Source organism: Cornus florida, unplaced genomic scaffold (assembly GCF_030987335.1).
Source record: "Cornus florida cultivar Cherokee Brave unplaced genomic scaffold, ASM3098733v1 CherokeeBrave_3.0.0_Hap2_Chr11, whole genome shotgun sequence".
In the NCBI taxonomy this organism is placed as follows: Eukaryota; Viridiplantae; Streptophyta; class Magnoliopsida; order Cornales; family Cornaceae; genus Cornus; species Cornus florida.
The window spans coordinates 123,945,845-123,958,471 of NW_026775581.1; the positions used below are offsets into that span (position 1 = coordinate 123,945,845).

The 12,627-nt window shown below is 46.3% G+C and overlaps 1 pseudogene; it reads left to right on the top strand.

Moving 5' to 3' along the window:
- The first annotated feature begins 404 nt into the window (after positions 1-404).
- Positions 405-12,388, top strand: LOC132282049 (probable indole-3-acetic acid-amido synthetase GH3.1; annotated as a pseudogene).
- The last annotated feature ends 239 nt before the right edge of the window (positions 12,389-12,627 follow it).

The following is a 12,627-nucleotide window of genomic DNA, read 5'->3' on the forward strand; positions in this document are numbered from 1 at the left end:
GAAGCAGGCTTTTATAAAGGGAGCTCAGCAGAGGGGTTGTTACAATTGGGATGCCACCTCACCTGACATAAATACTTTAGTACTTTTGAAATACGACTATTAATTATTGAAAAACACTACAGTATAAAATAACACATATATGGCTTTTTTATTATTTTATTGATTTTGTTATTAAAGTATATGTGTTATTTTATACTGTAGTGTTTTTTAATAATTAATAATCGTATTTTAAAAGTACTAAAGTATTTATGTCAGGTGAGGTGGCATCCCAATTGTAACAACCCCTCTGCTGAGCTCCCTTTATAAAAGCCTGCTTCTCCCTTCATCACCCTGCACCAAAAATCCCTTGATTTCTCACTCAATTAGCTTCTTCTCTTACAACTAATTGAACTTCTGATACTATCATGGCCGTAGACTCTGGTCTTTCGTCCCGGGTTGGCCCAATGGCCTGCGAGAAGGACGCCAAAGCTCTTTAATTCATCGAAAAGATGACCAAAAATACTGATGTGGTGCAACAGAAGGTGTTAGCTGAAATACTGACCCGAAACTCCGAGACCGAGACACCTCCGACGATTCCTACTCAGTGGGTGGGCTACTTGCATGACCGGTGCTGACCAGTTACTACAAAAGTGACCATTTCAAGACTCGGCCATATGACCCTTATATAGTCTATACGAGTCCTGATGAGGCCATTTTATGTCCTGACTCTTTCCAAAGCATGTACACTCAGATGCTCTGCGGCCTCCTCTCCCGCCACGAAGTCCTCTGGCTCGGTGCAGTCTTCACCTCCGGCCTACTCCGAGCTATCCACTTCCTTCAACTCAATTACAAATAACTCGTTGAAGATGTAAGAAATTCCTCATTTATTTCTCTCTCTAGAATTCTTACATTTCAACCAAAAAAATATCTCTCTTTCTCTATCCATCACTTCTCCTATTTATAGATACTTACAAATATTGATGGACTGCTAGATCTAGGCCCGTTCCTCTATGAGTTTTGGTCATCTTTGATGGGCTATTCGCGTTCGGCCCATATGGCAGTGTCTTTCTATGGGCCTGACCCATCTGTACGGACCGGATGTCGCGTTTGCAGGTCATATCCGGCCCATGTCACTTCGGGCCTCCTCAACTGCCCCCATAATTACCCCTTGTTTAATAAGGGGGTAATTATTGAAGGCGTCTCATCATGATGTTGACGGCTCGAGAAAGCCATATGGGGGAACGGACGGTCAGATCCGGAATCAATGTTCCGGGGCTCGATGAATTTCTCGCTTTCCTGACGCTTCGGCCCTCGGGTCCCCCTCGCCTTTATAAGGCTCTAGAATACCACTTCATGCCTTTTTACCGTCTCCATCATCAGTCAAATCTCTCGTTCATCTTTTTATAACAATGCTAAATTTCTTCCGGTGAAATCCTTCAAGAGTCATTCTTCCAGCGATCTTGCAGTGCTCTTTGTTGCTTTCTACCTCAGAGGTTAGTTTTGTTCCTTTTTACTTTCGGCAGGCTTCTTTTTACCCTTTTAGATCCTTCAATCGCTTCCACCATGGTTGTAGATCTAGATGTTCTTCGTATGAGACTTAGACTTCCTGACAACATCCAAGTTAGGGTTTGCCCTAAGGATGTTAATATTATGACCGGTGCCGGCCTTCTTCCCGGCGAAGTTTTATTTACAAACCTTCAACTGAATGTCGTTAGGTTCCCTCTGCACCCCTTCTTTAATTATGTCTTCAATAGACTGGGGATATCCCCCCTGCAGGTAAACCCCAATTTCTTTAGAATCATATCCGTTATGCTACTGTTGATTCGTGACAGAAGTCTGGACCTTGACCTCATAGATCTTCTTCTGTGTTATAAGGTCAGTAAGATCTGAACTAACGAGCCATTCTACCACCTCTACCCGATCGACAAGATGTCCATATGTACGGATACAATCAAATCTGAAAAGGGTTGGAGGGATAACATTGTGGGCATTAGTGGGGCCTGGTCTTCGCCGGCTGCAGAGCATTACCCAATCTCGAGCGCCTTTGGCGTCTGTTCTGTTTCCTCATATAAGAAATTCAAATCTCATAAAAACGATTGTCCCTGCGAAACATGTGTTCCTTGCTTTTGTACTTTCTTATGTCGCTCCTTAGGCATACCTTGTGACGACTTGAGCTACAGTGTTTGCAGGGATAGGAGTAATTACTTGAAGAAATACGTTCTGAACGATATTCCTTCTTGCTCAGACCTCCTCACTTCAGACAACCTTCTAGCGCTCTCATCCCTCGGCCATACCATGAGCAGGCTTCAGATTCCATCCTTTGGTAGGAGGAAAAATACTCCCCCAGCCACTTCTGCTGCTGGAGCAACCTCCTCTCCTGCATCAGCCTCTTCCTCAGCCACCATCTCTGACACCATCCCGAGTACGGTGGCTATTGATCCTGTTGTCAGCACCCCTGCTACCAACCCGAGAGCGTCTCCACAAATCACTACTACCCCTGCTGCCGCTGGGGGCGCTCGGGATAAAGAACGAAGCAAAAGGCCTCATCCTGATGGTGAAGTCAACCTTGAGGAGGAACCTCTTATAAGAAGGACCCGAGTCTCTGGGCCGAGTGCTCTCTTGCATCGCCCAGTCAGAGCTCCTGCCCCCTCCGGGCCTGTTGCAGCTGGTGCCTCTGCTTCTGCTTCAGCTTCTCCTTCTCTTCCCGTTTTACCACCATGGGCTCCTCGGTACACCCGAACGGATGGGACGTTCGTGAAGCCGAACGAGACCATGTTAAAAGATGGCCAGATAGCCATGGCGTATTATAGGAGCATGTGGACTCCGAAAGACCTTGAGGCGGCGAAAGGTCTATCCCAAAAGGATGTGTTCAGCCGCTTTCCCCAATCTGCCATGGAGGTGACTTTTATTTTCTAACTCATGAATCCTCTCATACTATTTGGTCTTGCCTTCGTCCGACCAGGCTATCGGTTTAACCAGTATTCATGTATATCTATGCAGACTTTGTTCGGTATGATGGCTATGCAGAAACAGGTGGAAATGGGGAACGCCAGGGCCCATAAGTTCTCTGATAGCCTGGAGGTGGCCAATAAGGAAAACGACCTTTTCGCCAGCAAGAATACCGAGGTATTGGCTCGGCTTGAAGAAACCGAAAAAGAAAGAGATGTCTTGAAGAAGGAAAACGACTCTCTTCAGGATGAGAAGGATGCCCTCCAGCTTGAGAAGAGTGTCTGGCAGACTGAACGTGATTCAATCAGAGACGAAAAGGTAGAGCTCCAGCGCCTTCTGGGTGATGAACAGTCTGCTCGGATGGCTTTTGAGAAAAGAGCTCTGGACGAGCGCAATGCTCTGATTGATACCATCAGCAGAGTGAACGGTGGAATGCTGGCTCTTCATACTCGGTTCTCAAGAGTCGGAGCTCTTAGATATGCTTAGGGATTCCGAGATGGTTTCTCCGACTGAGTTCCGGCTGAGGGACAGACTAGCTCAACTCCAGATGAGATTGATAAGGATTTAGGGATTGATCCTCTGGGGGTCTATGTTGACCCAGAGCCCACCGAAGCCGAGCACATATTTGATGAATGTCAGGAGATTGATTCCTCTAGGATTACTACAGCTCCTCCTACCGTTCAGCCTCTAACCGCTCCTCATTCGTCAACTGTGGTATCTCCCATAGTCACTGCTGACGTTGGCCCCCAGCAGAATGACTCTGTTATTCATCTTGATTCCCCACCTCGTGAGGGTGAGATGGCTGACGGGACCGAGGAGGCGGATCGGCACAACCAGGAGGCTGTCGGTACTGAGGTAGCTAGCTAGGACTCCTCCAGACTCTTCGATTCCATACTTTTTTGTAACAATGTGACTTGAATACTTCATTTTTTGTAAGTCCAATGCTTATCATGAATGAGATGACAGAACTCTTTTTTCTTTGTGTTACGCTCTGTTCAAACCCATTTTCAATATATATATATACTTTTTTTTTATATTAACTTTGTCGTGTGCGTGTTTTTGGCAAGTGCCTGGCGTTCGGCTTATGGTGCCAGCTGCCACTTATCTGGCTTAAGTGCCTGGCGCTCGGCTAGAATGCCACTTGCCACTTGGCTTTTCATTTTTTAGCAAGTGCCTGGCGTTCGGCTTATGGTGCCAGCTGCCACTTATCTTGCTTAAGTGCCTGGCGCTCGGCTAGAATGCCACTTGCCACTTGGCTTTTTATTTTTTAGCAAGTGCCTGGTATTCGGCTTATGGTGCCAGCTGCCACTTATCTTGCTTAAGTGCCTGGCGCTCGGCTAGAATGCCACTTGCCACTTGGCTTTTCATTTTTTAGCAAATGCCTGGCGTTCGGCTTATGGTGCCAGCTGCCACTTATCTTGCTTAAGTGCCTGGCTCTTGGCTAGAATGCCACTTGCCACTTGGCTTTTCATTTTTTAGCAAGTGCCTGGCGTTCGGCTTATGGTGTCAGCTGCCACTTATCTTGCTTAAGTGCCTGGCGCTCGGCTAGAATGCCACTTGTCACTTGGCTTTTTATTTTTTAGCAAGTGCCTGGCGTTCGGCTTATGGTGCCAGCTGCCACTTATCTTGCTTAAGTGCCTGGCGTTCGGCTAGAATGCCACTTGCCACTTGACTTTTCATTTTTTAGCAAGTGCCTGGCGTTCGGCTTATGGTGCCAGCTGCCACTTAGCTTGCTTAAGTGCCTGGCGCTCGGCTAGAATGCCACTTGCCACTTGGCTTTTCATTTTTTTTTTTTTAAAACCAATTGAAAAGGAAAGTTATTTTTATAAATTTCAGGAATTTGCACATTCATACGTACTTAATTGACAACAAACAACACCCAATAAAGCCGAAACTTAGCTTTTATTGGTAGTACCTCTTCAGAGACGTAGCATTCCAGGGCTTGCTGACCAACCTTCCCGCCATGGTTTCTAACGTATATGCTCCCTTCCCTATGACTTCTGCAATTCTGTATGGGCCTTCCCATGGTGGCATCATTTTTTTGACTATCCCCACCTTTCTTTTCAGAACCAGATCTCCAGGGGCAAAATCTCTGTGTTTCACTCTTTTGTTGTGACTATTCGCCAATACTTGCTGGTATGATGCTAACCTTATTGCTGCAGCGTCCCTCTTTTCGTCTATCATATCGAGGTTCAATCTTAACATTCTGTCGTTCTGATCTCGACTCCATGCTAAGCTTCTGATAGTTGGGACCAAGTGCTCAACCGGTATAACCGCCTCGGTACCATATGCCATTGCAAACGGGCTCTCCCCAGTCGGCCGCCTTGGGGTGGTTCTGTAAGCCCATAGGACGTTCGGGAGCTCATCCAACCACTTCCCTTTATGGTCCTCCAGCTTCTTCTTAATGCAGGCGAAAATTGTTCTGTTTGTAATTTCTGCTTGTCCATTGGCCTGGGGATGACTTACTGCAGCCAATTTCTGATTAATTCCATACTCCTCCAGCAGCTCTCTTACTTGCTTGCTGTCGAGGTTCGTGCCATTATCCATGACTATTGACCTTGGAATGCCGAAACGGCAGATAATACTGCTCCAAATAAATCGTCTCATATGAGTCTGAGTCACGCTTGGATATGGTTCTGCTTCCACCCACTTAGTGAAGTAATCCGTGGCCAGTAGCACATACTTGTTCTGAGCTCTTGCCGTTGGCAGAGGACCGACCACATCCATCCCCCATTGCGCGAAAGGCCATGGCGAGGCCATTACGTGCAATTCCTCAGGTGATTGGTGGATCAATGGTCCATATCGTTGGCATTTATCGCACCTTCGAGAGAACTCCTCCGCATCTCTTGACATGTTCGGCCAGAAATACCCTTGTGTCATTGCTTTATGCGCTAACGATCTTCCCCCAGAATGATTGCCACATACGCCTTCATGAATAGCTCGCAATACCTGCTGCGACTCTGCGGGGGTGACACACTTCAAGTATGGGCCAGAGTAGGACCTTCTATACAGCTGGTTATGCACGATGGCGTATTTTGCAGCATTCTTTTTGATTTTCCTAGCTTCATCCCTTTGCATAGGCAAAACGCCATCTCGAATATAAGTGATGATGGGGTCAATCCAACTCGGTTCATACGGTATGACATTGACTTGCCAAGGGTCAGAGTCCAAAGGTTCTTCGAAAATAGATGGCTGGGTCAATATTCCTATTGGAATCACCCTCGCCAGTGTTTCACCAGAACTCGAAGCACTACATACTAACCGGTCCGCATCTGCGTTCTGTTCCCTTGGTAACTGTATGAATTCAATCTTTGCAAAGTCCTTAGCTTTATGCAGAACGGCAGATCGATATGTCTCCATCGTGTCATCCTTGGTCGCGTACTCACCATTTACCTGCCGAACAATCAACTGTGAGTCACTATAAACAGTCAAACTTCTGACCTGTAGCTCTCTGGCCAACTTTAACCCATTCAGCAACGCCTCGTATTCCGCTTCATTATTGGTGGCTAGGAACTCAAGTCTGAGTGCTTGACTCAAAGAAGTAAGGTTTGTAGTTTAACCCCAATTCCAGCCCCCATCTGGTTAGAGGAGCCATCCACATAAAGTTTCCAAGAGCCGCACCTAAGGTCTTCTTCCGTATCCTCAGAGTCACATTCTAACAGGAAATCGGCTACCGCTTGTCCTTTGACAGCTGTTCTTGGCTCATACGCTATGTCAAATGAACTTAACTCTATGGCCCACTTTGTCATTCTGCCCGAGAGTTCTGGCTTGTGCATAAGCACTCTGATTGGAAAAGTTGTTAGAACAGCTATAGGGTGGGATTCGAAATAATGCCTCAACTTTCTTTTTGCGTTTACAAGTGAAAGTATCACCCGTTCGTCCTTCGAGTATCTTCGTTCTGCCTCGGTCATTGTTTTACTGACATAAAATACCGGGTGTTGCACCCCTTCCTTGCAACGAATCAGAACGGCACTTGTCGCAACACTAGATACTCTAAGATATAGAAATAACTTTTCTTCTGGATCCAGGGCTGACAGGACTGGTGGATTCTGCATATATTCCTTCAAATGGGTCAATGCTTGTCGTTGCTCATCTCCCCAGACCTGTCTTCCATGATTCCGAATCGTGTCAAAGAACGGCTTGCAGCGATCTGACAACTTAGAAATGAATCGACTTAATGCAGCTATTCGTCCTGTGAGGGCTTGCACCTCTCTGATCGTCTTTGGCTCGGCATTCTTAATCAAAGCCTCTGCTTGAGCTGGGCTAACTTCGATGCCTCTGCGGTTGACCACGTGTCCCAAAAACTGACCGGAACTCACACCGAACGAGCACTTGGTTGGATTGAGCCTCATCCCATATTGCCTCAGCACATCAAATACATCTTGCAGATGTTTTAGATGATCATCCTTCTTCCTACTCTTTACCACCATATCATCAATATAGGCTTCCACAATCTTTCCTATTTGATCCTTGAAAATTTTGCTAACAAGTCTTTGATAAGTTGTTCCCGTGTTCTTTAGTCCGAAAGGCATAACTTTGTAGCAGTATGTCCCTCGCTCGGTTACAAAAAAAGTTTTTTCTTCATCTGCCGGGTCCATAGGGATCTGATTATAACCTGAATAAGCGTCCAGAAAGGTTAAACGCTCATACCTGGTGGTGGCATCCACCATTTGATCAATCTTTGGTAGCGGGAAGCTATCCTTCGGACAGGCTTTGTTCAAATTGGTGAAATCAATGCATACTCGCCATTTCCCATTCTTCTTCTGCACGACAACGACGTTGGACAACCAATCAGGGTAGTGTACTTCTCTGATGAATCCCGCATCAAGCAGCCTATCAACTTCCTCGGCTATGATTTGGTTGCGTTCTGGAGCAAATCTTCGTTGCTTCTGTTTTACTGGTTTGAAATTGGGATTGACATTCAAGGAATGACAGGATACGGAGGGATTAATTCCAGGCATGTCTAGGTGACTCTATGCAAATACATCGGCATTGTGAGACAAGAAGTCAACTAGCTCTTGCTGCTCTTCCCTGGTCAGTCTTACTCCTATTCTGGTAGTTCGCTCTGGCCTGGACTGATCGATCTGCACATCCAGAAGGGGCTCTTCGGTCAAGTCAACTGACTCCTCCACCCTGTTCTGCTTGGGCGGAGGTTCCTGTAATTGCTATCTGGGGCTCGCCGATCGGATGGGCGCCTTCCCTTTCCCAGCATACTTTAGTATGACGGAATAACACTCTTTGGCTGCAACCTGATCCCCACGAATGTCTATCACCTTATTTCCATCGGGTCCGAGGCACCTCATGACCTGATGCAGAGTTGAGGGTACACCTTGGACTCTGTGAATCCATCCTCTTCCCATCAGGAGATTGTACGAGGGGTGAATCTCCACAACCACAAAAGTTTCCATAAGAGCTCGTTCTGCAGCTTGAACTTCTACTTCCACCATTCCGATGGGCTCCACCCTCTTGCCATCGAATCCTAACAGGGGATTTCCAGTGGGCTTGAGCCTCTCTGGTTTAATCTCGAGCCGATCAAATGTATCCTTCGGCATGACATTCGCACTGCTCCCGGGATCGATCAGGACTCTGCGCACCAGGCAGTCCGCCACTGTCAAACTGACTACCAACGGGTCTTCATGGGGGACTTGAACACGCTGCAGGTCTGTCCTGTTGAACTTTATCTGTATTGATGTGATCTGCTGGTGTAGAGTATTCACACTGCTGACCCTTTTCTTCATCTGTGCCTGCCGTAGGCGCGCTCGGAGTAGCTCATCTGAATCTTCGCTGGGCTCGGGTCGACCGTGGATAGCATTGATTATACGAACTGGTTGTGAATTGTGGGAGCTTTGTTTATGACTCCTTTTTATTTGTTCCATCGGTCGATTCTGCTCTGTCGCCGAGCCTTGAACATAACTCGCGAACTCCCCTCTAGCTATCAACATCTCCACTTGCCTTCTCAAATTCCTGCATTCGTTAGTCTAATGACCGAAATCGGAATGGAAAGCACAATGTTTAGTCTGATCCCTCTGTTCGAAGGGTTGCCTAATTGGTAGTGGTGGATGAAACTTATCTTTGTTCTCCTGATATAGCCTCGCCAGAGTGACCTTCAGCGGAGTGATCAGCTCTTCCTCCCTGGACCTCTTTTCTGCCTTCCAGGAGGTCTGACGTTGCGGCTAAGCCTGCTTCTGCCTGATCTTTGCCTTGGACTTTTCCTCGGTAGACACGAGCGACGCTGTCCGAGCTTTGGCTGCCTCCTCTTCTTCTAGGCGCACAAAGCCATCGGCTCTTTTATTGAGTTCATCCATAGTCGTCGGCGTGTTCACTACCAGACTGGTATGGAACGGAGTGCCACGTGTCATGGCTAACTTGAAGGCTTGAACCGCTGTAGAAGGGTGGCATTCGATCACCATACTCTTAGTGAGATTAAACCTGGTGAGAAAAGCCTGGAGACGTTCATCTTTGTGCTGTCTCATTGTGAATAGGCTCAAGATGTCCTTCGGCGGACGCTTATTCCCATATACTGGCTTATGAACCGATCGCACAGGTTTCGGAAGCTACCAATGGAGCTCCTAGGCAAGTTCTTGAACCAGCTGAGCGCCGGTCCAGCTAGGCTTGTAGGGAAACATTTGCACATTAAAGCGTTGTTTTCCGTATTCAGGGCCATCTTCAACTGGATATGGTACACATGATCGATCGGATCGGTTGTTCCATCAAACAAAATAAAGACTGGCATAGCAAACTTCCTTGGATGCGGGGCATTCAGGATCTCGTCAGTGAATGGTGAATCAACCGTCCGAGCCGCGGATCGGATTGCTTCATTCTCTATTTGGCACCCAGTGGTAGCTCTGTGAGCTACGGTTCTGCTCTCCGAACCGCGATGAGTGATTGTAGCCATGGAGGGCCGGTAAGGCGGATCGAACGACCGTTCCTCTACGAGCTCTCTTTGCCAAGGCGACACAACTTGGCGGCGATCAACCTCTATCACTTCCTCTCGGTTGAACCTTTCACGATGCGGATCGAAGGTCATGGCTTCGTTCTGTCTGATCTGCTCATGTCGTGGATCAACGTGAGTCGATCCTTCGTGATCCTCAACTCGACGAGCATTTGGCGGCAAATCATCCGTCCTCCTTTCATCACGGTGGAGAGCTGACTGATTGTTCTCGTCCTGCTCGCCTTGATGCGCGATATTAGATTGAACACCTCCTTCACCGGCCGGAAGTGGACGCGAAACCGCGGGTATTTGCTGATGTTGCATTCTAGCTTTCAATTCTGCATTCTCTTTTTTGAGAGCCTCGATCAAGTTCATCAACTCTTCAAGCTTCGTTTGCTGGACAGCCTCCATCGGATTGGAGCTTTCACCTATCATTATTCCTGAACGGAGTAAAGGCATTAATCTCAAGTTCGTGAGTAGATCTGAGCTTCGTGAGTGGGAATTTTTCAGATCTGGTTTCGTCTTCGAATTATGCTCACGGTTGACGAGATCTGAATTGTCCGAAGTCTAAATCCGTCAGATCCTGCCACAATCGAACAACTCGTTGTTGCGTAGATCTGAAGCCACTTCTGCCAAAGCAACAGGAACTAAAATTCCTCCAGAGTAGGTCACAATTGCTCAGATCTGGATCCAACTCTCAAAGATCGAGTTTCGTTCCCACGAATTGGTCTGAATCCACGCGATATTGATCAATGATCAATCAATCGTCAACGTTTTCCCACAGACGGCGCCAATTGAAGATGCAAGAAATTCCTCCTTTCTTTCTCTCTCTAGAATTCTTACATTTCAACCAAAAAAATATCTCCCTTTCTCTATCCATCACTTCTCCTATTTATAGATACTTACAAATATTGATGGACTGCTAGATCTAGGCCCGTTCCTCTATGAGTTTTGGTCATCTTTGATGGGCTATTCGTGTTCGGCCCATATGGCAGTGTCTTTTTATGGGCCTGACCCATCTGTACGGACCGGATGTCGCGTTTGCAGGTCATATCCGGCCCATGTCACTTCGGGCCTCCTCACTCGTCCACGACATCGCCATTGGTACTCTAAACCCTAAAATCACTGACCCTTCACTTTGGCAATGCATATCAAATCTCCTCAAACCCAACCCAGAACTTTCTCATTTCATTGCCAAAGAATGTGGTGTTGAGAATTGGGAGGGCATTATCACCAGAATTTGGCCAAAGACTAAATATCTCGACGTGATTGTTACCGGAGCGATGGCTCAGTACATTCCCACACTGGATTATTACAGTGGTGGGTTGCCACTATCTTGCACTATGTATGCTTCTTCTGAGTGCTATTTTGGGCTTAACCTTAAACCAATGAGCAAGCCTTCAGAGGTGTCTTACACCATGATGCCAAACATGGCCTACTTCGAGTTCTTTCCCCACGACCCGGTAGCTCCACCTCTGAGTCGTGACTCACCTCCCCGGCTTGTCGACCTGGCGAACGTCAAACTGGGGAAGGAATACGAGCTGGTGATCACCACCTATGCAAGACTGTGCCGGTACCGAGTCGATGACATTCTTCGAGTCACCGGGTTCCACAACTCGGCTCCGCAATTCGAGTTCATAAAGAGGAAGAATGTTTTGTTGAGCATTGACTCGGACAAGACCAATGAGGCCGAGTTGCAAAAGGGTATTGAAAATGCTTCTTTACTGCTGTGTGAATTCAACACTAGTGTGGTGGAGTACACTAGTTATGCTGATACCAAAACCATCCCGAGACACTACGTGATCTACTGGGAGCTGCTAGTGAAAGACCTGGCTGACTCGCCGAGTTATGAGGTATTAAACCGGTGCTGCCTCGCCATGGAAGAGTCAATGAACTCGGTGTACCGACAAGGCCGAGTCGCCGACAACTCAATCGTTCCACTAGAGATAAGGGTAGTGAAAAATGGCACATTTGAGGAGCTGATGGACTATGTAATCTCTAGGGGTGCGTCAAACAATCAATACAAGGTTCTGAGGTATGTCAACTTCATACCCATTTTGGAACTCCTTGACTCGAGAGTGGTCTCGGCGCATTTTAGCCCCGCTGCGCCACATTGGACCCAAAATGAAAACGTTGACTGGTTCACACAAATATCTGGTTATCTGCTAACCAAACATGCCACTGGGATAATGGACCAAAAGACAAAAAAAAAAAAAAAAAAAAAAATATTGATATCTTTCTTTCTCTTTCTCTATCTACTTTTTTTCTTTTTCTCTATGTAGTTTCTCTCTCGATTGTGATCTTAGCTTTGTAAAGTGTCTTTGGTTTTCTTTTGAAATTGAAGGGTTTGCACTTTGGCTTTTAGGCTTTGTGTTGGTTCAAATAATGTGTTCGCAATATGAAATTGTCACTGATGTTTTTGTTGTTTTTGTTGAGCATATTGTGTTCAACTTTTTTAAAGATGAAGAAAAGACATTGAAAGTGGATAGCAAGGATCCGATATGTTTATACTATTGGTTGTACTTATAAAAGTTATAACGTAATGATAAATTTTGAATGATGATGTAATGGTTGACTAGAGAAAAATATGTATACCAGTATTGCCCAAAAAAAAAAAAAAAAACCAACTAGTAGGAAGCATCCTCGCCCGACAAATAAGCATTATTAGTTCATGTCATCTCTGTTTGAAATTTTAGGAGTGAAAACATGAGCATATACAGGACAAGAAGGTCAATCGTTCCGTTTATAATTAATAATTCACATTTTGC